Source organism: Vombatus ursinus, unplaced genomic scaffold, assembly GCF_900497805.2.
Source record: "Vombatus ursinus unplaced genomic scaffold, bare-nosed wombat genome assembly UNPS02014770.1, whole genome shotgun sequence".
Taxonomy (NCBI): Eukaryota; Metazoa; Chordata; class Mammalia; order Diprotodontia; family Vombatidae; genus Vombatus; species Vombatus ursinus.
The window spans coordinates 3075798-3101717 of NW_020954548.1; the positions used below are offsets into that span (position 1 = coordinate 3075798).

General features: G+C 34.9%; 1 pseudogene; it reads right to left on the minus strand.

Annotated features, from left to right (window-relative positions):
- Positions 1-441: 441 nt before the first annotated feature.
- LOC114043809 lies at positions 442-6731 on the minus strand (annotated as a pseudogene).
- Between the last annotated feature and the right edge of the window lie 19189 nt (positions 6732-25920).

Here is a 25920-nt window from a genome sequence, read left to right on the forward strand (position 1 = left end):
TTAGGGTGCATTTTCTTTCTGAAATCTGAGAACCATGGGCAACGGTGAAAAGTAGCCCAACTTTCTCCATCCACCTATGTGTTAAAGTTCTTTCTCTGCTCTACAGAGTTTAATTTTTTTTCAGTTTGATTAAAACACTTAAGAGATTTCCCTCCTCATCCCTCCCTCTGAATCAGGCAGAGCTTGTGACAAGAGCCTGAGTGACTAGGGTTGAGGAGAGGAAACAGTATGACCTGGTCTTTCTGTTTTTAAAGAGCAGCCTGCCTGGAATGAGAGTGTTTGGATTCCACAGTAGAGCATAAAGCACAATTCTCCGAGAGGCTTTTGGAACGAGGGACTCAGCAAACCAGAAATCTGATCAAGATCACAGTCACCTCTTCCACTTTGGTCCCCAGGATTTCTGGTCATGCTTGAGGAAGTGAGAACTAGAGGGCATGGAAGTCATTTGGCCAAAGCCCACATGGGATCCCAGGCTGGAAGCACAATGGGCTCCTGCTTTAGGAAGTTAAGCACATCCTCCTGTATATGCATCTTGTCCACGAGGCCCTTGCAGACATACTTGGAAAACCACTGATCTGTCATGCATAGGAAACCTTTGTGGCCATGGTCTTCACACCAGGAATTCTCCACTCTCCATTTTTCATGTCTCCTCATGAACATCCTCCATAATGACCATGAAGGTCATTGTGTGGGTTATCAGGGATTCACCAAAAGTCAATTTCCCTGCTTTGTTCATGTTCTTCAAGGAGACATCGAACACCAGCTCATGGTCTTAGATTTGTGTGTCGCTGATGTCCAGCTTGCCATTGAAGTGTTTTCCAACATCACAGTCAAACCATACAACCTCTCCTTCTTTAATGGAGGCTGCAATTATCTTTTTCAAAAAGTTAATGCTCTGGTTGTTGTACAGGGTTTTTCTCCCACCAACCATATTGCTCATGTATTCCACAGTGTGTGTGTATGGCCTTTTGTACTTATGCTGACTCTGAGGGTCATTCACTAGACAAATCTTGTCTTACATGTTGAAGAAAGGTTTGATAAGTTCCCTCTAGAACTCCAAGGGTGAGATGGGTCCAGTGTTATGGTACATCTTGTCCATGTCTCGATACTCCTAGGTAAATTTGTCTGGTGGTGTTAAGGTTTAGGGGTTAAGGAGTACTAGGACCCCAAAATCACAACACACAGGTCCTGCCTGAAAGAGTTTGACCCAAGCCTTCTTTCAGTCAAAGACAAGGTTTTTTAGAACATCCGTCATATTGGGCAGACTCTTAAGGAGTCTGAATGTCAGTGAGCTATTGGCTAGATTATAAGAATCTAAGCAGTGGCTAGATTTTAAGAATCTCAATGGAGACAGGCTGGACCATATATACAGAAAGACTGTGGGAGGTAGGAGTGGCCAAGTAGTTTGGGGTGACTGGAGGAAAGGTCCAAGGAGATCTGGATGGAAGTGGCCAGTAAGCTGGAGTGAACAGAACTCCTGGGACCTGGACCATGCATCCAAGGGAGAACGGAACCTAGCTAGGATTAAGTGTGGGAAATGGTGGGGGGTGGGGCTTGGGAGGTAAGACAATGGAGAGCTAAACTAGATTAAGGGTAATAGAGAATTGAGAGATCGAGTATAGCCACAATGAAAGGCCAGTTCATGGGATTATAGCCTAAGGCAAATGCCAGAGATTTGGTCGTGTGGGAAAGTCCAGGGTTTTTCCTTTCTGGGGTCTAGCTCCCATCCTCATCAGTGGGGTGCCCAAGTAGATGCTGACCATTTGGAAGACTTCTTCCTTCATGATGTCCTGGGTGATACAGATATCCTCTTCTGTTGCTGCACTTTTTACCAAGTTTCTTAGTTGTATGCAATATTCTCTCATCTTTTGATTCAGAATGGCATTAATTCCCCTAGATGCCTCCACTGCTTCTTTCATGCCTCAAGGAAGTGCTTAGGGACAACTCCATATTTTTCAACAATATTGACTAACTGTTGCTGCTGTTCTTGAGATGAAGATATTATTGCAACATCCCTAAGTGCTAAGATATTTAGCACTGAGCATGTGTCCCTGGAAATGTCCAGGGCAGGCTTTCATAATACGTGTCAAGGCTTCTACTAATTTTATACTTTATAATATCCTCTATGATTGTGAGTTCAGTCTCTACCCATAGTAATGAAAGATATAACCTTTCATCCATCCCTAGCTTTTTAGTGCTTGTACTTTTTATACTTCATTTGGCAGATAGGTATTGATTATGATATATGTTGGAGGAGAGTCACCACAGCCTAGTAGATAGCTAGCTTCACTAACTTCATATTCAAGAAGGTTTGTGTTCAAGCTCTCCCTCTCACACATACTGGCAGTGTGACTGAAGGTCAGTGTCTTACCCTATTGGTACACCCAGGAAACTCTAAGATTATAATTTGCAAGCTGAGTTTCTTTGGGAGTTGCTTTGACCAATAACATCTGTTTTGGTATTAGGATTTAGGATTTAAGTATTAGGATGTTTAGGATTGCATGCAGACCTGCATGTGTGCATGATTATATAATGAAAGATACTGTCTGCAACATAATTTTTTTTTCATCAAATTGTTATCTAGTTTTTTTTTTTGGAATAAATGATCCTTTTAAAGATTGTGTTCTTGGGTTTATTGAAGATAAATTGCCTTTTTATCTGCTTTACTTTCCTCATGTTTTCTACTGAAAAACTTAATTTTTTATCTGGTATCAGATGGTTTTGACAATAACCACATTATAATATAATTTGAGATTTAGCCCTTTATTCTTATTTAAAATAATAAAAAAATATGCCTCGATATTTCTGAATTTTGGTTCTTCCACAAGTATTTTGTTATTATTTGTCACTAATTCTATTAAGTATTCCCTTGGTAATTTGATTGGCATAGAATTGAATTTGTAAAGCAATTTAGAAAGTATTATCATTTTAATTATGTTGATGAAGGCTAGCCATAAGCATCTCTTCCAACTATTTAGGTCTTCCTTTAGTTTTCTGAAAATAGTTATGCAATTGCATTAATAAAAGTCCTTTATGTGTGTCATGGTAAATTAACTTCCAGCTATTTAACTACTATGTGTCTGGCATATTTCTTTCTATTCCTTGTTCTGGGTTTTTGTTAGTAGTGTACAAAAATACTTTGACAATGGGTATCCTTGCTTTTACTTTTGATCTTAATGGAAAATCATGCAGTGTTTTCCTATGTTACAAATAATTCCAGGTTTTGTTCTTAGATAAATGTTCTTAAATCATATTTAAAAAAGATCCTTTCAATGTTATGTTTTGTAGTTTTTTAAAATAGAAATTATAGTTTTTTGAAAGTTTTTTCTTTTTATGTAATCATATGAATTTATTTTTATGTGATTTATTATATTGTTTTCTTAATTTTGAACATCCTTACATTAATGGTGTAAATAGAACCTGATCAAGATGAATGATTTTTGAATATATTTTGGCAAACACTCTTTGTAAGTATTTTATTTAAGTTTTTTCATTGATGTTTATTAGTGATATTAGTCTATAATTCCTTTTCTCTCATTTATCACTCCCTGCTTTGGGAATTAGGATTACATTGCCTCGAAGAAAGAGCTTGGTAGAGTATTTTTTCTGTACAATTTATAAAAGAGTTTATATGCTATAGGGATGATATGTTCTTGAAATGTTTGCTATATTTCACTTGTAAATTCATTTGTACTTTGAAAGTTTCTTTTTTTCCTTTATGGAAATTAATTTCTGGGTTATTCACTTTTTTTCTGAAATCAGATTATTTTATTTACTATTCATTTTTTATTTATTTTATATTTTAGTTGCTATTTGTCCATTTAATTTGGTTTTTCAGTTCTGTTGCCTTATAATAATTTCATATAAATCAGATTAGCTAATAGTTTACCAATTTTGTTAGTTTGTCAGTTCAATTTTTATTTTCAATTTTATCGTGTCATTAATTTTTAAAATATCTTTTTGTGGGCAGGTTTGGGGATTGTTATTCTGTGGTTTTCTAGACTTTTTTGAGTTGCATGATCATTTCATGATTTCTCTCTTTCTCTTTTGTTAATATAAATGATCAAGTGTTATATCTTTTATTGTAAAAACTACTTTAACTCCACTCCACATATTTTTGAATATTCAGTATTATTCTCTTTCATCAGATTCCTAGCCATTGCTTTTTAATTACCTTTATAACAGGTGACAGGCAGCTAGGTGGTATAGTGGACATGGTAATAGAGTTGTAGTAACAAAGACCTGAGTTCATATCCTCAATCTGGTGCTGTGGAACCCTTGACAAATCAATTAACTTCTCTCAACTTTAGTTTTCTTATCCATTAAATGAGGATAATAATAGTACCTACCTCACAGGGTTGTTGAGGGGATCAAATGAGATAACACAGGTAAAGCATTCAGTAAACCTTAAAACTATATATACATATATTTATGCACGTGCGTATGTGTGTGCACACACATACATATACTTATATACACACTCATTTTTATCACTATTTTTATGTGACTTACAAGTCATAATAAATTCATTAGCTCCTCAATGTATACATTTAGTCATCTTTTATCCATTTCTTGCTTTCAAAGCTAGATGATTTTTAAAAATTTCAGTTACTTGTTTAGTTTTCATGTTAAAGAAATTGTCCAGTTCTGCATTTCTTAGTAGAAAAGGATAAAATTGTCTAAATTCACCTAAGAACTGCTTTATCTCTAGTTTTTCAGGATTGATACTTCTGTGCTACTGTTTTTCCCTTCGCTTCTTGGCATATCATATTCTTGCCTATTCTTCCATTTTTCAATACCTTTGAGAAGCCTTGAACAATTTGAATTGGTGCCTGTTGATATATGAATGGTTTCCTTAAGGCTGTGTATAAGATTTGTTCTTTAGGATTGAAGATATACATACCTAGGAGATTATACTTATGGGTTAAATTTTGGATTCCTCTCTGCATCCAGTGAGTACTATTGATATGAAAGCTACCCTTTGTTTTCAATACTTCTAAGCAGTTTTCTTGAATGATTTATCAGAATTTGACACTGAGAGTATACTATTTTTATTTTTCTTGGGGAACAAATTGTTTTTGTCATCTAGGTTTGTTAATTCAATTTTTGGAGATATGAAGTCTTTATCCAGTTTTGCCATATTTTTATTCTGTTTATTCTTCCATTACTATATTTTCTGTTTTCCTGAACTATTTGAAATACTATGCTTTTTTATTAAAATTTTTGACTGTATTCTCTAAGTTGCTAATTCTCATGCTCATCTTAAATTCAACAATTTTAAGTCTAAGTTACAGGTAACAGATCTCACATAATTTTTCTTACTGTGATTTAGAACTACTCTTATAGAATGTTCATTCTCTTTTCTAGAGGAATAGTGATTTTTAAAAATTTTTACATTAGCCATGTTGTAAGGAAGAATTAGAACCAATAGAAGGAACCATAAGAAAGAGGAAACAAAACAAAACAGAAGAAAAAGAAGAGCAAATAGTATGCTTCGATCTGCATTCAAACTCCATAGTTCTTTCTTTGGATGTGGATGGCATTTTCCATCATGAGACTTTTGGAGATGTCTTAGATTCTTGCATTGCTGAGAAGAGCTATGTCTAATAAAGTTAGTCATTGCACAGTGTGGCTGTTACTATGTACAACGTTCTCCTGGTTCTGCTCCCTTCACTCAGCATCAGTCCAGACAAGTCTTTCCAGGTTTTTCTGAAGTCTGCCTGCTCATCATTTCTTCTAACACAATAGTGTTCCATTACATTCATATACTACAACTTATTCAACCATTCCCCAATTGATGAACACCCCCTCAATTTCCAATTCTTTGCCACCACAGAAAGAGCTGCTATAAATATTTTTGTACATGTGGGTCTTTTCCCATTGGGATACAGTCCTAGAAGTGCTATTTCTGGGTCAAAGAATAAGCACGTTTTTATATCCCTTTGGGCATAATTCCAAATTGTTCTCCCAAATGGTTGGATCAGTTCACAACTCCACCAACAATGTATTAATGTTCCAATTTTCCCACATCTTCTCCAATATTTATCATTTTCCTGTTTTGTCATGTTGGCCAATCTGATAGGTGGCCAATCAGAGTTGTTTTGATTTGCATTTCTCTAATCAATAGTGATTGAGAGCATTTTTTCATATGACTATAGATGGCTTTAATTTCTTACTCTGAGAACTACCTGTTCATATCATTTGACCATTTATCAATTGGGAAATGACTTATATTCTTACAAATTTGATGCAATTCTTGAATAGTAGTTTTTTTAACTTTTATTTTTACTTAATTTTTTTCACTTCTAAATTCTCTCCCTCCCTCCTCTGCCTGCTGAGAAGGCAAGAAATATGATACATCTGGTCATGCAAAACGTATTTGCACATAAGACATCTTGTGGAGAAAAAAACAAGAAAAATAAATAAAGTGAAAGAAAGGCTTTTTTCATCGTGAGTCTAAAGGAATGGTTATTAATGCAGTCTTGTTTTCTGGAGACTTCTTGCTTCCTTTCCTCTTGTAGCATTTGATCATTGCATTTAGCCCCTTTGTCCTTATTCATTTCTTTTTTAAAATTAATTTTCTTATGATAAGGATTTTTCTCTTTTCTACTACTTTGATTGTTGCTATCATTATTTTATTATTAATGTGTTTGTTTATTTTTTGGTTTATTTCTTGTTGTTTGAAGTTCTGCAAAGGAATTCATATTGATCACAACCACTCACCTTGCCATCTTGGCAAAACTCCACTAGCGTAATGTTTCTCACAAAGTAAACAGTTTTATCCAGCAAGGCTGTCTTTGTGTTATAATGCAGGGTATGGGAGCATTAGGTGAATCCACTTCAATAATTATGTAGTCTGTGAAGGTACCCATAACATAGACTTTTCCATGTGAATTTGATGAGATGTTAGAAGGTGTGACTGGAAAAAAAATGTCAGGTTGTCCTAGCAGAATTATTTCCAATTAAAGTTAAATTCAATTCAATAAACTTTTGTTGAACACCTACTATGTACATAACATACACTAAGAAGGGGAACTTTGCAGTTAATCTAATTAGAAAAGCAACACAAACTCATCTGCTCTCTGAACTTCATATGAAATTGGTCCTATCACCTTACTAACTTAAGTTAGTTCCTATATTAGGAACTAACTTTTGTCCAGATGCACATTATCTAGCAAAGACTGATGTAGAAAAAATGAATAAAGAGTATGTGCAGACAGATTAGCTTCCAGGATCCATCCATATTTGCCCTCAATAAGTCTTGATAGAGATTGTCAAGAAAATGTTAAGATTTTGAGTATTTCAGTCACTATCTCTCTTAATAGATACTAAGGAATATAAGGTAGTAATTTCTGAAGGAGAGTATAATGATGATATACATACAAATGTAGTAGCTATAACTACATAGTGAAATCACAGATCTTTTGAAGTATTAAAGATAAGACATGATGCTTGCCACTTAGGGCTCCAATCCACAAATTCCTTAAACAGTTAATTAAAATGCAAGTTTACACTTTAAAAAATAGCACAAGAAAAGCTGTGTATTTCAAATGTCTGGTGCAAATCTGTAACTCTTTCAATTGTGAATTGGAAGTTAGCAAACTTTTACTTTTTATGCATTAGCATTTGCTTCATTTAAGAAGTTCTTCCATTAAATTGCTCTTGCAAAATCCATGAATTCTTTCTGGCTGAGACTTTTTGGACCTTTTCTTTACAGAAAAATAGGTGTCTATCATGGGTAATGTCCAGTGGCTTTGCCTGTTTGCTACCTGCAATTGCAAATATTTCCCACTTCAGAGATGCTACTTGTCAGGATTTGTCCATTTCTGAATTTCATTTAAGAGTAAGAGGAAAATAAGGTTATCACTATATGTTAGGTTTCAAAGTTACTGGCATGAGATCTCTGTAAGCATATGACAACCCAAGTTTCTGTGCAGAGCCTACATTTAGAGGTTTAAGGGCATATATGAGATGCATGTTCTATTGTCTATTGCAGGCCTGCACAACATATGATCCGCAGGCCTCTTGTGGCCCATGAAAAGATTTTGGGCAGCCTGCAAGAAAGTAAAGATGTAGCAAGCGCTTTGTGCCCTGCTTAACCTGCCTTACACTAGTTGCTATTGTGTCTGTCATGTAACTTGGTGGGAGGGTTGCCACTGCACACTCTCTCCTGTTTGTCGTGTAATCTACAGCAACTAGCAATCATCAGTCTACCTCTAGCCTGAGAGGAGCGAGGGTTGCATCTTTTCACTGTGTTTTCAGTTGTTACTGGTGTTGAACAGGGACAAAGTGAGCGCAGTCATGTGCCAATACAATTGATACCTGCTATCTTCCCCTCGCTTGCTGTGTGGTCGCCCTCCCAGTCACATGAGTGTCTGGTGCTCTCTCCAAAGTAAGATACTCAGTTCAGTATTTCTTTGCATATGAGCAGCTGCTGTGGAGAGTTTTTGGTTCTAACGTTAAAGTTTTTGGGAGTGACTTTGTAAAAAGGGTAATAAAAACAAATGGAAGATTGAATCAGAACACAGTGTTTAATTTGGAGTGGACAAATAGATACTTGTTTACTTCTATGAGAGACAAAAAATTTTGCCTAGTTTGCTGAGAAGTAATAGCCATTCTGAAAGAATACAATCTTCATCACCATTTTGAATCAAAGCATCCTGATTTAAGCAAATTGGACATCAATGACAAACAAATTAAAGCATCCAAATTGTTGAAAAATCTCAGTGGGGAACAATGGTTTTTCAAGAAAGTAAAGTCAGAAAATGAGGCAGCTACTAAGGTTAGTTTTCAGATTTCTAAAGATATCAATTTCAAATATGATTCCAGAGTATGATAAACTGATTGCTGACAAGAAGTGTAAATACTTCCCATTAACTAAATGCAAACAGTAAGAAAATCTGAAAAAAATGTATTAAAACTTGTACTGCCTAGCAAAGGAATTTTTTAACATTAATGTGATTTCATGATAAATAAAAATCTCAAGTAATAAGTGTAATTAATTGATATTAATTGAAATTTCCCTTTTTTAAAATATGGTTTATTTGCAAAATAGTTTAATCATTAATTATACCTTTACTTAGAAAATGAGTCACTAAAAACTTATCTGCAACCTGAAGAAGGTTAGCCTATTTTAATTTTGGCCCCTATCTACTGCCAAATTGTGCAAGTCTGGTCTATTGTTATCCAGCTTTAGTAAGATTTAATTCTTCTATAACAAATGTGTTGTCTCTGTCATAAATAGCAGGTAAGGGATATGTGAATATTCATGTGTCAGCCTTTGAAATCAATTCAGCAAACATATACTGGATACCTACCCTAGTATATGTCAATGTCAATTTGCCTTAAAAGAGATATTTTAAACTCATATTAAATTATATTCAATAAACATTTATTAAGTACCTACTATATAGTCAATGCTAGGTACCTTGGGGTGTACAAAGAAAAATATGATACAGAATCTACCCTGATAGTGCTTATAGTCTAGAAAGTTACTTCACAGGCTACTGTGGGAAAAATATTACCTTGGAAATCCTTATAGCATTCAAGGATACATCAGTGATTTGGTGGAGGTGACTGAATTATTTTAAGGCATATAGGACTATTCCAGTTCACAGCAGATATCAGTTCCAGCCAATGTTGTATACTCAAGTTTGGTCACTATTAGCACTACTCTCAGTGCAATCTTGGGGATTATACAATTTGAATGGTCACATTACTGGTTTGTGGCTGACCTAGGATGAGAATACAGATTTTGTGATTCTGAGTCCAATGAGCTTTAGAAAAGAAAATAACTGATGAATGAAGGAAAAATCTATAGCTTTTTACAATGAATTCCAGTAAATTACAGAGACTCATAAGATGTTAATGCTGAAAAGAATTGAGAATTACGTAGCTAGTTGATAGTAGAACTAGGTATATAACCCGAGTTTCCTCATTCCCCTCCAGTGTTCTTTTAATTATGTAACACTTCTGAAAAATTATTTTATAATTGTGGGTTTTGCAAATGAAGTATGTGAAAACTCAAAAACAAATGTATTTTTATCGCTCATTTAGATGAGAGACTCAATTTCATTAGGTTTTCCTTTTGGCTGAATGATGTGCAAGAAGAACAATGAAGTATCTTACGATCTCAATTCAAATTTCACTTATCAAAGTTCCCAGCTCCCACTTTCAAAGTCATTATTTTATGCCTTGTTAGACTGGTTCCACTAAAAGGTTTCATTCTATTTTTTAGTGATGAGAACTTTATTCTTAAAGTCATTATTAAGAAGGCAGTTACATTAAAACTTGAATTTAATTTAAAAATACAATGAAAAGATCCTTAATTTCCTTTGCTCTTTGCTAAATAAGGATATATTCATCCCTGACCATCCAAAAATTGATACTATGTGTTAGATATAATGAAACTCCTGGAGTCAGAGAATAATCAAATTTTCTGTGACAGTTGGAAAAGTGTGGACTTGTTGGTCAGATTCTCAATAGGACATGGATTTTTAAAAGCCTTAGAATGTACCTATTAAAAATCTTTAAGAAGAAAAGGACAATCATTTGGATTCATGCTATGGGTATGCGTGTTGAGTGGCCATAATGATTTTTTTATTTTGTGTTTTTCCACAAGAGAGAAAGAAAACCAGGGCTTGGATCTTCTCCCCTTCTCCTTATGTTAACCACTCATATGCCTTCTACTATCTTCTCTAACCTGTTTCATTTAAAGAAGTGGCCCTTCTCGTTCCCAAGGCAAACTTCTATACATGCATAAGTGATCTCATGTCATCCCATCTTCAATAGATTTTCCCCTTTATTATTGCTATTCTCTCATTGATCCTCATCTGCTCCCTGTCTACTGTTTGCTTCCCTGCTGCCTATAGGTATGCTTATGCCTCCACCATCCTCGAAAAATTCATGTGATCCATCTGTCCTTACTAGCTATCACTCCACCTCTCCCAATGATTTCTTAATCACCAAATCTCATGATGTTTTCCTCTATCCTCATCACTCTTGACCTCTCTGCAGCCTTTGACATTATTACTCTCCCTCTTCTTGGTATTCTTTTCTTTCTAGGTTTTTGTGACACTACTTTCCCATGGTTCTTCTACCTGTCAGACCACTCCTCAGTCTCATTTTCTGGAAAGTAGGAAAGAAAGAAAGGAAATAAACATTTATTAGGCACAAACTATATGCTAGACCCTGTGCTAAGTACTTTACAAATAATATCTCATTTGATCCTTACAATAGCTCTGAGAGGTAGGTGCTATTCTTATCCCCATTTTACAGTTGAGGAACCTGAGGCAGAGGTTAAGTGAGTTACTCAGTGTCTGAGGCCAGATTTGAACTCAGGTATTTCTTACTCCACATCCCTGTGCTCTACCCATGGCATTACTTAGTTACCTCCTGGTTTGTCTCCTTGCCTCAAGTCTCTTCCCACTGTAGTTCATTCTCCACTAAGCTGTCAAGTGAATCCTTATAAAGAGTGAGACCATGTCATCCCATTATTTGATAAACTCCATATATTCCCTATTACTTCCAGGATCAAGTGCAAAATCTTCTGGCTTTTAAAGTCCTTCATAACCTTTGTACTTTTTGAGCCTTCTTACACTTCACAGTGATAGTTGACTTCTTGCTTATTTTTTTGCATGTACTGCTCCATCTCCAAATTATGTGTCTTTTTACTGGCTATCTCCCTCTCTTTCTCTAATCCCCTTCCCCTCCTACTTCCATGTTGTTAGGAAAGATTTTTATACCCAACTGAGTGTGTGTGCATGTGTGTGTATTTATGTATCCTACCTCCCTTTCCCCCTTTTTGCCAGCACATCCCTCTTTCTCACCCCTTCATATTTTTTTTTTTTGGAGATCATCACAATATAATCAACTCATACCCATGCCCTCTATTTAGGTAGACTCCTAATAATGATAAAATTCTTTGCAGTTAAATGTTATCATCTTCCCATACAGGAATGTAAATAGTTTAACCTTATTGAATTCCTTATGGTTTCTTTTTCATGGTTAGGCTTCTAGACTCTTGTGTTTGAATGTTAAACTTTCTGTTGAGCTCTTGTCTTTTCACCAGAATGCTTGAAAGTACTCTATTTCATTGAATATCCAGTTTTCCCCTTGAAGAATTATACTCAGTTTTGCTGAGTAGGTTATATTTGGCTGTAATCCTAATTCCTTTGCCTGCTTGAATATCCTATTCTGAGCCCTCCACTTATTTAATGTGGAAGCTGCTAAATATTGTGTGATCACAACTGTGACTCCACAATATTTAAGTTGTTTCTGGTTGCTTGCAATATTTTCTCCTTGACATGAATTTTCTGGAATTTGAGTGTAACTTTCCTGAATAAGAATATTTCTTATTCCTTATTGGGTGTAACATTTTGTGATCTCTTCAGGGGCTGATTGGTAGGTTCTTTGAATTTCTATTTTATCCTCTGCATCTAAGATATCAGGGCAATTTTCCTTTATAATTTCTTGAAAGATGATGTCTAGGCTCTTTGATCATGGTTTTCAGGTAGTCCAATAATTCTTAAATTATCTTTCCTCAATCTACTTTCCAGTTCAGTTGTTTTTCCAAAGAGACAGTTCACATTTACTTCTTTTTTTTCCCATTCTTTTGACTTTGTTTAATTTTTTTTTTGATGTCTCATGGAATCATTAGCTTTCACTTGCCCAATTCTAATTTTTAAGGAATTGTTTTCTTCAGTGGGCTTCTGTACCTCCTTGCCTTTGGTCAATTCTGCTTTTTAAGCAGAAAAGTTCTTTTCTTTAGTGAATTTTTGTACCTCCTTTTCATTTGGCCTATTCTACTTTTTAAGGAGTTTTTCCCCTTTGAGTTATTTTTTATGCCTCTTTAGCCATTTGACCAATGTTAAGGTGTTTTTAAGATGTTACTTTCTTCAATATTTTTGTGCCTCTTTTACCATGCCACATTCTTTGATAAAGAGGTTTACTATCTGTTTGTGATAGTTACTTCAAATAGCTAGCATTTGGTAAGAGAGATCTAAACTGATGTTAGTAAGTTAAGTATCATCTGAAGGTGGCATTAAGGTGTGATGGGGATACACATGCACACACATGCACACACACTCACATACATACATACATGCATACATGCATACATACATACATATATATATAATTCAATTTATTTATTTGTAGTAATATAAATATTATCCATATTGGAAAAGCCAACATATCTAGGCCAATTCTCCTTTCAGAGAGATAAGAAAAGAAAGAACAAACACCCAAGCACAGCTCCCCACAAAGGTGGAAATTGTAGTCTGTCCTTAGAGATAGAGTGGGCTGTCACTAGTAAGCACTTAAAATTCTCTGACATGTTTTAATTATCTATCCTTTTATCTCTCTCTATGTATTATCTATCTATCTATCTATCTATCTATCTATCTATCTATCTATCTATCTATCTATCACCTATCTTTCTTTATACTTTCAGCCTTTAAGGAAGACAAGAATTTCCACAGGTCAAAATTAAGTAGGAGTATATTTCTCATATGGGAGACAGACTACCTAGGAATTGGTAGAATGACAATGGGTAACATCTTGTAAAGATTTATTGCCCTGGTATTGCAGCACCTCCCCTATTAGGTGTAATTAGGACAAAACTCAACTATTTACTTGATTATTCTGTCATAGAACATTGTTGAATAATTATAAAGTTTTCTAGCCTGCTTTCTCTAATTATTTTCTTTCATGATTTTCCACACTGGCTCATTTGCTTAATTTATTCTCCTTAAAACACTTCCAAATCCTCCATTATGCCCAAGTGTGGATGTTGAAAAACACGGCAATCTCCTTGAATGCATCTGAGGAATGAGGAAGCCAACATGAGGTGGGGTTAGCTTAGTATCATTCTGAATGAATTTTCTTAATGAAGTACCTGAATGGAACTTTTTGCCTATAAAACCATGTTTTGATGTCTGTCCCAAGAATAAGCTCCTGTATTTTGTTTGGTCTGTGTTTTGCTTGAAAAATGATATGAAATAAAATATTAACTTGTTGAGGATTTTTGTATGTCAATAGAAAAACAAGTTGCCATTTGATCAGTGTCACTTTTGCAAAAATAGGAAATTTAGGTTTCAGTTATTGCTTTTGAATATGGTAATACCATTAATATGGTATCTTTCAAAGCCAATTTAGAGAACTGATCAATATGCTATGGGAACTACAATAGCCAAGAATTTTGTTTGTTTTTGTTTTAGGTGGGGTGGAGTGGTGAAAGATAAGGACTACAGGAAATTATTTTGGTGGGTTATTTGCTTAGCTTTCTTTTATGCATTAGTTTGAGTTTTTGATCATTGAATGAAAGTCTAATTTTCCACAGTGGCTAAGAGAAAGGCTTACAAAATATTGTCTTAATCTTCTTTAGCTTATAAAAGTAAACAAGTTATGTTTAAAATTTTAAAACAATACATTCTCTAATCTATGTATGACTAAGCATATCAAATTTTTACAGGGTGTGCAATGTCACCAAGAAACAGGGGCATGGAACTGATGGTCTCTCAGATTCATTTCCTTCTTGGTTAAATTTTTGCTTATGTTAAAAATTACATGTTAATATATAATGCTGCCAAATGTATCTTTACTAATTTATTTTTTCAAGTATACAGATAAAAATACATTATTGTGATTTTCTAATAAGCTATTTTTAATTCTTAGTAGATAAGCTTTGGTAACAATGCTGGCAAAATGAACAATCTTGAGAAGTAGTTTGAAATAGTAGAAAAAATAATGAATTTTGAGTTAAAGAACATGGATGCAAATCCTGGCTTTCATGTTTCTTACTTGTAGGACCATTCTTGCTTTTTTGTCTATAAAATGATGGGGTTGACTAGATTTAAGACAATATCTAAGACCTTAGGTCATATATATTCTTATGAATTCAAATTAATACTGATCATTTTTTTCAGCTACCAAATTTCAATTATCCTTCATTTTTTTCTCTTACTAATTTTTTCAGCTACCAAATTTCAGTTACCCTTCATTATTTTTGTCTCCTCTTCATATGCCATATGCCATAGATTTGAAGGTCAAATTCCATGGATTAATGATGTCATCAGTATCTCCCATTTGGTATACAACTTTTAGCAGTAAATGCTCTCTAAATGGATAATTATGAAACAAATAGTACTACCTCACCATAATGCTTTAACCTTTGTGAAAACAAGGAAACAAGTATTTTAAAGTGCCTAATGTGTGCCAGGCACCATGCTAAGAAATTTAAAGATATTCTGTCATTTGATCTTCACAACTTTGTGAGGTAGCTAACAACAACAGTAACAACAATAATTACCCTTGCCATAGGGCTATGTGCCAGGCACTGTGCTAAATATTATGCTTGATCCTCACAACAACCTTAGGTGGTATGTGCTATTATTATTTTCCTTTTACAAAAGAGGAATCTGAAGCAAGCAAAGGTTAAGTGACTTGCCCATGGTCACACACCTAATATGTATTTGAAGTCAGATTTGAATTCAGGTCTTCCTGAATCCATTTCCAGTGGCCTATCCACTGTGTCACCTATCTGCCCCAGGCTGAATGATGAAAAATGTTTGAATCTATGATTCCTCTTGCACTGAGCAAGATAATGATGGCAACAGCTTCTCATCAGTAGGATTAAACTAACCAGTCTCATAAGAACCTAATTTCAGCTCATATTACTTATTAGTGGATGAACAATCCAATGTTTGGTTAATTGTTTCATAATGATAGGAAAAGCTGCCATTGAAGGACCAAAAAGTGATATCACCATGAATGCTTGGCCCACCACAAGCCAGTTATCCCTGCAGTAACTTTTATGACACTTCCTTCTTAAAACCTCAAAAGTCAGAAGGATTGTGAGGCCCCACTTTTATGGTCTTATATTCGTACTGAAAATCAAGAATGTGCAAGTTTTTGCTCTTCTGCTCCACAGGAGGTTTCTCTTCTTTTTGAGCTCACCATATACATTACAATTTGACAGGGAGATGCTATTTTGAGCTTATTTTTACAGCTGAGCAAAATGAGACAGACAGGGATTAAGTCCAGTGTCACACAGCTAGTAAGTGTCTGTGGATACATTGGAAGTAAGGTCTCCCTGATTCCAGGCCCAGTACTTTATCCACTGTGTCACCAAGTTGCAAGACCCAGTGTGTGTGACTCATTTATATTCCAGAACTGCTTATTTAAGGATATGGTATTACTGACCAATATCAAATGAATAGCCAATACAGAAAACATGAAAATATCCAGATTCCCTGCTAAGTAAGGGTCATGCTACTTTGGTATCATTATATTTGGTATAATAAATTTTATACTATGCCAATCATCAACATTCTTAAGCAAGCATCAGAATCTGTGTGAGGATAATATCATGGGGCTTCAGAAACAATTAAACTTTATTCTGGATTGCTCTTTTTTATAGAAAGTTCAAAAGCTCCACATCCTGTATCACTTATCAACAATTTCTTTTTCATCAGCCTTGAAAGTTTGGGAGCACTACTTGGATGTAATACATATAGTGAAGTTTTTATGCCATGTTTTGTGAACTCGTGTTTGCCTCTTGGGAAACTCGGCCTCAGCACACATTTGAGGTCCTCAGTGGACTCAGAAGTGGATGACTTGTTTGAATAGTGGGAGGAACATTATCAGCATTTACTGATAAATTAGCCTAAAGATGGCATATTTGCAATGAAATCTGCAGGTGGTTGTAACCTCAAAGTAGATTACTTCCTTAGTTTAGGTACTAAAAATTATGCTGATGTTGGAACAAACTACCATTATGGGTGGTGGTCATGTGAAGATTAGGGAGGTCTGTGGGAAACAAATTCCAGTCATGTTTTTTACAAATGTTACAAAAAGAAAATGTTAATTAGTAGTCTCCCCCCCCAAAAAAAGAGTGGGGGGTGACCTCACTTGCAACTTTAATATACCATTGATAAAATCAAAGAGTCATAGTTCTTACACTAGGAGTGACCTCAGTGGTCATTTTGTCCAACTTCTTCATTTTATAGGTTGTACTTGTCAAAGGCTACACAGGCAATAATCATAAGAATTAAGATTTCAACCAGATATTCTTATTCCAAAGCTAGTGCTCTCTCCCATTGTTCCAACTGATAAAAACATAGGCATGACCCATCACTTATCTCACTCCTAGAAATACACACACACACACACAGAGACACATACATATAATATATATTATATACATACATGCACATATATACACATACATATATACATATATGTATATATATGTATGTGTATATATGTATATATATATGTATGTGTATATATATATATCTACTGGTAGTACCTCAAACCACAAAGTGGGCTACTGTAGTCAGAAAAGCTAGCCAGGATGCCACACAAAATATTCCAAACACTTTCATGAGAGAAAGGAAACACATTTACCCAAACACCATTACTCTCAAAAAAGTCACAGAACACGAAGTAGGGTAGCAAGTAACTTGTTTATAGCATGTATGTTTCCCCCAAGCTGGTTAAAAGTAATTTGCTTTACATTTACCAATGTATCATCAAATTTGTTATGTTTTATTATGAAGTCCCATAGACTAGGAATGTGATTTCTGGCAATATGTCATTCTTTATATAAAAAAAACCACAAGAAAATGTTCTTGAATTTCTTTCAGAACTCATTACAATGGGATTTTGTCCAACTTATATTTTCTTCTAAAAAAAAAAAGACAAATGAGCTCAAATAATTTGCATCAAGATTTCAGTGACATTTTCTGATTCTCAAATCTAAAAAGATATGTCTATCTTATTAAAAGCCAGTCATTCCTCATTATTCTGTCTGGAAAGACATTAGAACTACTGCCTAAAGATATTCACAGACATTGGTGAACTTAACTCTTAAAAATGCCAAATTATTGTTATTTTTTAGCTGTCAGCATATGAAAAGCATCTAAGATCCCTAAAATGAAGTACAAGACAAAAACATTACTGTTTCATTGACATTTTGTTCCTTTAAATTTTAAGATGTTGCCAGGATTAGAAAAGAGGGCATGCTAGTATGTGCAAAGTAAAGAATGCTGAGGTGCCAATGTCATTGAGTCATTTTTTTTTCTTCAAGATGAAAATTAGAAAAACATTCATTGAATAGTGACACAACTTTATGGTGACTGATGAATGAAAGGCTACTATATTTCTCATTTAACTTAAACACTCAAACATTAATTTAAAAAATAAAGTATTTCTTTTTCATGTGGAAACCCAATGGGATGTGAATTGTAATAGTCTGTTGTAATAGAACTAGGAGTCCAAAAACCTGGGTTAAAGTTCCAACTCTAGCACATACTAGTAATGTAACAGTAAGCAAAGCATGAATCTTCTCCATGTTTCCTTATCTGCAAACTGGTGATGATATTATGCATATCACCAACTTCACAGGCTTCATTTAATGAATCTTTATTTGTGAATCTTCGCTTAATGAATCTTTATCTTCATTAAGTGAATCTTTATTATATTATGAAGTACCTACTAAGAGGCAACATAATATAGTAGACAGAAGGGGCAAACTTTCTTGGAGTCAGGAAGGCTTAGGTTCAAGTTGTGTTTCTGACACATACTACCAGTGTGACTGTGGATAAGATTGTAAATTACATATGAATATCTGCATCAGTCTACATGGATGGAGGCATAGCTATGCCAGAACACCATCAGAAAGCATTTATGATGGCTTTTTTTCCTGAGGGGAATGGCCAATGAGAATACTTTCCAGGGAAGACCTGCATTCAACTTTCTACACACAGGGTAAATTCAGAGTTCCCTGCACAGGGAAAATCAGAGATCTGGACCAAAAAAAAAAAAAATGACCTACTATTAACTACTTTTGCAGAGAACTATGCTCAGTGTTAGAGGAGAGATGAAGTTTGGATAAGACATCTTCCCTGCCCTGTGACAGCTCAGAGAGGGGAAAATGTAAATAACTCTAACATAAATTATTAAATGATTAAGTAATAAATTGTTTAGAGAGGTACAAAATTAAGTGCTATGTGAGGCCCCCCCCAAAAAAGTGGTTATTTATTGAAGGTGATGGCATTTGTAATGCACTTTAAAGGTTGTATAAAGATTTAACAGTCAGAAAAGGGGAAAGAACATTTGAGGCAAAGCAAATACCATGAACAAATGCATATGATACATTTAAGTAAGAGAGAATGATGGCTGCAGCAGAGAATACATGAAAGATAGTAACAAAATACAAAGATGGAAAAGTAGAGAGTAGCCAGAATTTGGAGGCCTCAAACATGAAGCAATGAAATTTGAACATTATTCAGGAGACCATAGGGAATAACTGAATATATTTTGAGCAGAAAAATGGCATGACCAGATCTGTTCAAGAAAGATTATTTTAGCAATAGAATATATTAATAACAAACAGTTATGTAGTTTTTTAAGGCTCTTAAATTCCTTAATAAACATTATATAACTTGAACTTCACAACAAACTTATGAGGTAGGGCCTATTGCTGTTATCACATTTTTGAGAGATAAGCAAATTTAGAGTCAGAGACATTCACTAAGTGACTAATACTAATCTTAGTATCATAGACAGCATTTAAATGCAGATCTCTTCTGCCTCTAAATTTGGCCCTTTCTCTGTTACACTGTTCTGTCCTAGTATGAATTAAGGATGGATGAATGGTAGTGAATGGTTATTGTCCTTCATTCTCAAGGAGGACCAAAATGACATCATTGTGCGAGAGTCAAGTTACAGTGTTTCCTACCATGTGGTAGCTTGGAATGTTCTGCCACAGGTTGGACACAAATAGTCCATGTGAACATTTGGGGTAGATTCTCTAAAAATGGTGGTGAAAGTAAATGTGGGAAAGCCTATTTGAAAGTTATAAAAATAGTCCATATGGGTGGCAAAAGGACTCTAGTAGGTTAGTATCTGCAAAAACAGAAAGGAGAGGTTGGCTATTAGAAATGTAGTGGAGGTAGAATAGACAGGAATTAGTGACAGCCTACCTAAGAGTTAAATGCTAATTGTTGAAGCTAATGCTACTTTTTGAGTATCAGAAGACAAAACATATCAAGTTTTAAAGTTGTAATTTGTCTTGAAGTATAATTGTAAGTTTTTTTTAACAGGCCTATATTTTCTTTTCAAAAGTTTTTTGTTTTTTTTTTTTTTGGGTAGAGGAGATCAGAGTTGAGCACAAAAACTGTTTGGAATGTGAATTATAATAGAGGTTGACTTTCTTATTTTATTCCAGAAGTTCCTCCACTCCATATCTCAATTATATTTGAGATTAAGGATTGGCCACAATCGCATCTCCTTCCTTCATTTGTACACTTGCATTTTAAAGGATTGGTCTTTAGGCTTTAAGTGTTAGTATTGTATAATTGAAATTCTCCTAACCATTTTTATTGGTAAAGCTATCCAGACTCTTGTTGAGACAATAAAGCATGCTTGTTCAAACTTCTGAGAAGGGATAGAGTTTAGATTTATGTTATCATTGGTATAGGAAACTCCAAGGTGAAAAAGTTTGGTACCCTTTCTGCAAATTACAGTCTTATGCAATTGCCTGTAGCACTGGGAAGGTAAGTAACTTGTTCAGGGTCACCTAGTTTCAGCAGTGGGATTTGCATTCAGGTCTTCCCAGCCTCAATACAAACTCTTTATCTACTATGGCATGTTATCTCTTTGTAGGCAAAAAGAACAGTAAAGATTGAAACAGCAGGTTTAGTGGAGTCAGGATCCAGCACGATTAGTTTACATGAATGGACAAACCAGAAAGAAGGGGTTATGGGAGGTGAATGCTAATACTACTAATACTAGCATACTTACTCCTGTGGAATTCTGGTCAGGCTAGGGATATTCAAGATATTTCCAGATAGATAAGAATTCAGGATATTTTTGGAAAATAATATTTTGTGTATGGAAAGTATTTTTCAATGCTTGCTTCAGCAAAACATAATAACATTGAAAGCGCTTTCCCCCCACTTCCTCTTAAGCATGGAAAAGCTCATGTTATCCTATCCTAAAGTACACCTATTCATATGTTTACTGATTTGATCATATTTTCTTTTAAATGCCTCTCCTTTGAGGGCATCAATTGTCTAGTTATTCTACCGTCCCCTTGGTAATAGTATGGAGAAGGAAGACATTTTGGATTTCAGATCTCAGTCATGCTCCCATTTCTTGGCACTAGATCAAACTATCAAGGAATCTTACAATCAGATTTTTATTATTGGTATTGTTACTGGCCTTAAAGAGTTTAATAATGAAAAAATAAACCCTCACCACATAGCAAATGACTAAGGTTGATGTGGTCTGTTGGAGAAAGACTATTGACTTTAGAGTGGCAGTGTTCAATGTTAGTAGACCCTTATCAATTAGGTAGCATTTTCCTATTACACTCTATAAGAGTTGTAAAGAAAAGTAATTTGCTGGGTCTGTTTTTTATTTTGTTTCTATAAAGAGTGGATTAGGGGAAGGATATATTTGAAAGAATTTTGTAGGGCATTTCATATTAACTCATGTATATCCTTTGCTATAATGAGGAATGTTTTAATGGTCTGGCTGTCTAGTTTGCAATTCCCAAATTCTCTGTCAGGACATGTTTCAATACCACTGGGTCAATGTAGTCCTTTATTCTTTTACAGAAAGTAGAAATGACTTGAAGATAGTATTTCATTTAAGGATGATGATAATTTGAAATGGAAGCAGCCTGGTACAGTGGAACATGTACTGGTTTTGGCATCAGAGGAAATGAGCTCTAATCTCAGATTCATAACTTATTACTTGGGTGTCCTTGGCCAACTTACTCTTCTTTTCTTGGCTTGATTATACATTTATAAAATATTGAGGGGGGTAGTAGATTTCGTAATCTTTACAGCTCCTTCCAGCATTAGATCCTACGGTCCCTGATGGTTTTTTACTGCAGCAATATTACAGATGGGGATACTGAGTCCCAGGGAGAATAAATGATTTTTATAAATCATAAAGATACTGTTAAGTAGTGTAAAAGAAAGGATGTCAAACCACATCTCTCAATTCTAAGTTCAGCATTGTTCCAAAAATCGTGTATAAATCATTGACCTATTTGGGAGCATCTAATGTTATCAGCAAAGTATTAATTCTAACAATCTACCCTGAAATATTACATATTCATGATATCATTCCATATTCCTCATTGCCGACAGTGCTACTGATCGGTTTCCATGGAGGTACTAACTGGGGAAGGGTAAAAAGAAGTAGAATATAGGATTACTGAAAACAGGTCAAGTGTACAGCATTTAGGATGGGATGAAGGCATTCAAGACAATGGAGTAGATGAAAACCTTTAATGCATAGTTACCATCATGAATTTGGCTTATTTGTTGAATACTTTGCAATCAGCCTTGCAAATAATAGCCGAAAGTTTTGCGGCCAATTGCCCTGAAAAGGGTACTTTGAAAATGATCAAAGGAATAATAAAAACTCACATTGCTATAGTGCTTTCAGATTTATAAAGCACTGACACGGAAATGTAAAAGTTGAATGGTCCTAGGTAAGTTATTTAACCACTTTGTGCCTTAGTTCCTTGTAAATGGGGAGTAATAATGGGGGTAATAATGTTTGCATAATTTACTCCAAAGGAATATTTGTGAGGAGGACTCTGTAAACCTTAAAGTGCTACAGAAATAAATAGTGCTTTCGATTTCCTGTTCCAATATGTGATCCATGGGGCAGCTAGGTGGTGCAGTGGATAGAGCACCAGCCCTGGATTCAGGAGGACCTGAGTTGAAATCTGGCCTCAGACACATAACACTTACTAGCTGTGTGACCTTGGGCAAGTCACTTAACCCCATTGCCCAGCCAAAACAAAACAAAACAAAACAAAAAATCATTGTGTAATTCATCTCTTACAAAGGTAATATTTGAATACTTCTAAGGATCTCTGTCCTCTTCCATGTGGGCACTCTCTCAAATGGTGCAGATCACCATTTTTTGGTGATCTTCTTTTTTGGGAAGCTCTTGTCTACACACTCTCATGATTCATCCACAGAGGATCCACCCAATGTGCTGAAGACCTTTCTCCAAGTCTTTTCACATTCTAATGAAATGTTCTCAATTCTCTATTTGACTGGTCCGCCTCCTTTTCAAATAATACATTCTTGGACGAAATGTTTTATGCTACTTCATGCATAAATATGATCACTGATAATGTGATGTAGCCTTTTCCTTTCTGTCCATATACAATTTTTTTAGTCACTTGGCATCATTCTGAGGATGTTTACAAAAACTTTGAGAATTCTGGCATTAAAAAAGTGTTGGGGAGGGGCAACTAGATGGTGCAATGGAAAGAGCTCCAGCTTTGGAATCAGGAGGACCTGAGTTCAAATCTGACCTCAGACATTTGACACTTACTAGCTGTGTGACCCTGGACAAGTCACTTAACCCCAAATGCTTCACCAAAAAGTGAAAAATTGTTGGGGGATTGTTGAAAGCACTATGAAATTTTCTAAATATAATCCATGCTATTCTCTTTCTTCTCTTCAATTTTGGGACCAGCTAATTGTCCATCTGTGGTTTGGCAGTACAATGTGTAGAGCCCTAGACTTGGAATCAGGAAAGATACGAATGTGCTGCAGACACTTGCTATCTGTGTGACCCTGTGCATGTCACTTAACTGCTCTTAGATTCAATTTTCACATCTGTAAAATGAGAATAATAATAGCACCTTCCTCATGGGATTATTGTGAAAATAAAATGAGATCATTTGTGTAAATCATTTTGCAAACCTTAAAGAACAATATAAATGCTAGCTATTAGTTATCATTGCAGTTCTTGTCTATGAAATTGCTCCTAATGCACTTCTAATTATATATTATGATTTGGGATATAGGCATACTTCACCCATTTTTTTTTTTCTGTGTGGATTTTTAGACCAAAGTCTTTCATGTCATTATAATTCTCATTCTGGAAATCTTGTTATATTCTGAAGTTTGGTAAAATCAGCATAATCCCATCTGTTAACAGGATGATTTGCAGGGGGAAGGAAAGGGAATAAGTGCTTATTAAATGTCTACTACAGTGTCAGGCACTGTGTTAAGTATTTTACAAATATGTCACTTGATCCTTATAACAACCCTGTGAGGTAAGTATTATTATTGTCCTTATTTTCCAGTTGAGGAAACTGAGGCAAACAGAAGTGACATGACTTGCTCAGGGTCACACAAGTAGTTCTTGAAGTTGGATTTGAACTTAGTTCTTCTTGACCCCAAGCCCAGCACTCTATCTACTGCACCACCCTGCTCCTTAACCTTCTATAGGGCTGCCTTTGTTCATTTGGATTTTTCACAGAATATTCTCCATGACACCACTAAAGTATATTTCAATTGATGTTCACTTTTAGGGAATTGTCGAATAAAATAATTTCTGTGATTGCGTCTGTCAAGCAATTTTGTATATTCATGAGGGATGAAAGAGAAATCTTTTAAGGATACATTTTGCTCTGAATCAAATGCTCTTTTCCTCTAAACAATAACAACAAAGCACATAAAGATCTCATATACCTTTCAGTCAATTATGTGTCTGTAAAGATGTTGTCTGTTATAGATAATTGTTTGAAAAGTTTGTCTGATCTCTTATCACAGTTTCATCAAGAATATCCTTGAGAAATATGTAGATAATTTTCAAAAATATTGTCTAGTAATGAGAAGCGAGGCAGATGGATATATAGGTATTGATGAATCATCTGCTAATGTTGATATTACCATTTAAGATTTTTTTCATTTAAGATTTTTCTTTCTGATCAGTATCTTTCTCCTTTGGGATATCTTTAAAATCAGTGCCTCCAGCTTTCTAGAACATTGTCACCTTCAACTTACACTTTTTTTGTGTGTGTCTAGTTGGCCTAGTGAAGTCTCTCTTTCTATCTTTAACTTCTTTATTACCATTTCTAAATGCTTATTTAAAATATCAAAGACAAAAGAATTACAGTCTATATATCGTTTCCCCCCAACTGTCACGAGTGATAAAGATAGTTTATAGGAGAAAAGCTGCATAATATGTTCCATATTTTTAGTCTGTCATTCTTTCAGTTTCATTTAAAAGTGGTATTGGCATGATATGGCTAGGTTAAGGCTCATGTCAAACTTTTGGTGGTCTCCTTTCAAAACTCTTCACTGCTCTTTGAGATGATACTTCTCATTATCTTCTACTATCCTTCTTTAACATTTTGGGGGAAAAAACCTTCTAAACTGGTATTGCTCTAAGCTTCCATGTCTCTTTGTTTAGCAAGGAAGTCAAGCGTTTACTGGCAGACAAAATGTGGGGGTTCTTTTGGCCTGCCAGATGTAGCATTGCTTTATATCGGTTAAAACTTCATAGAAAATGGTAATAGTTTTTCTTTGTTTTCCTTACTCTACTCATTTCTCATTTGGTGATATTCAAAGGCTTATTTGAATATGTCATGTTGAAGCTATTTTTATACTTTTTTTTAGTATCTTTTTTAGCTTTATTCTTTCTTCAAATGAGGAGTTGATTCTGGGCTCTAACTAGACAATTCATTGAGTATACGTAGACAGCTGACTCAGAAATGACTTCTGCATTAGTAAAAGGTAATTTCCTAACTATTAAGGAATAGTAGATTTCATTATTTCTGACCAGACCTACCACTTCTTGACTCTCTTCTTCAATTCAACAAGCATTATTAATAGCTTACTATGTGCTATACTGTGCTAGGTGATGGAACTACAAAGACAAAAATAAGACAGTGCCTGTCTTCAAGGAGTTTACTTTCAATTGGGTGAAAAAATATGTTTATAGATAAGTAAATACAAGGTATACACATAATCTCTTCAAAGTTATGGGTAGGAGGCATCAACTACCAATTTTAGATATCAGGACGGGTCTTTCTAGGAAGAGGCAATTGAGCTAGACCATTAGGAAATAATTATATTAAGAAGTGCA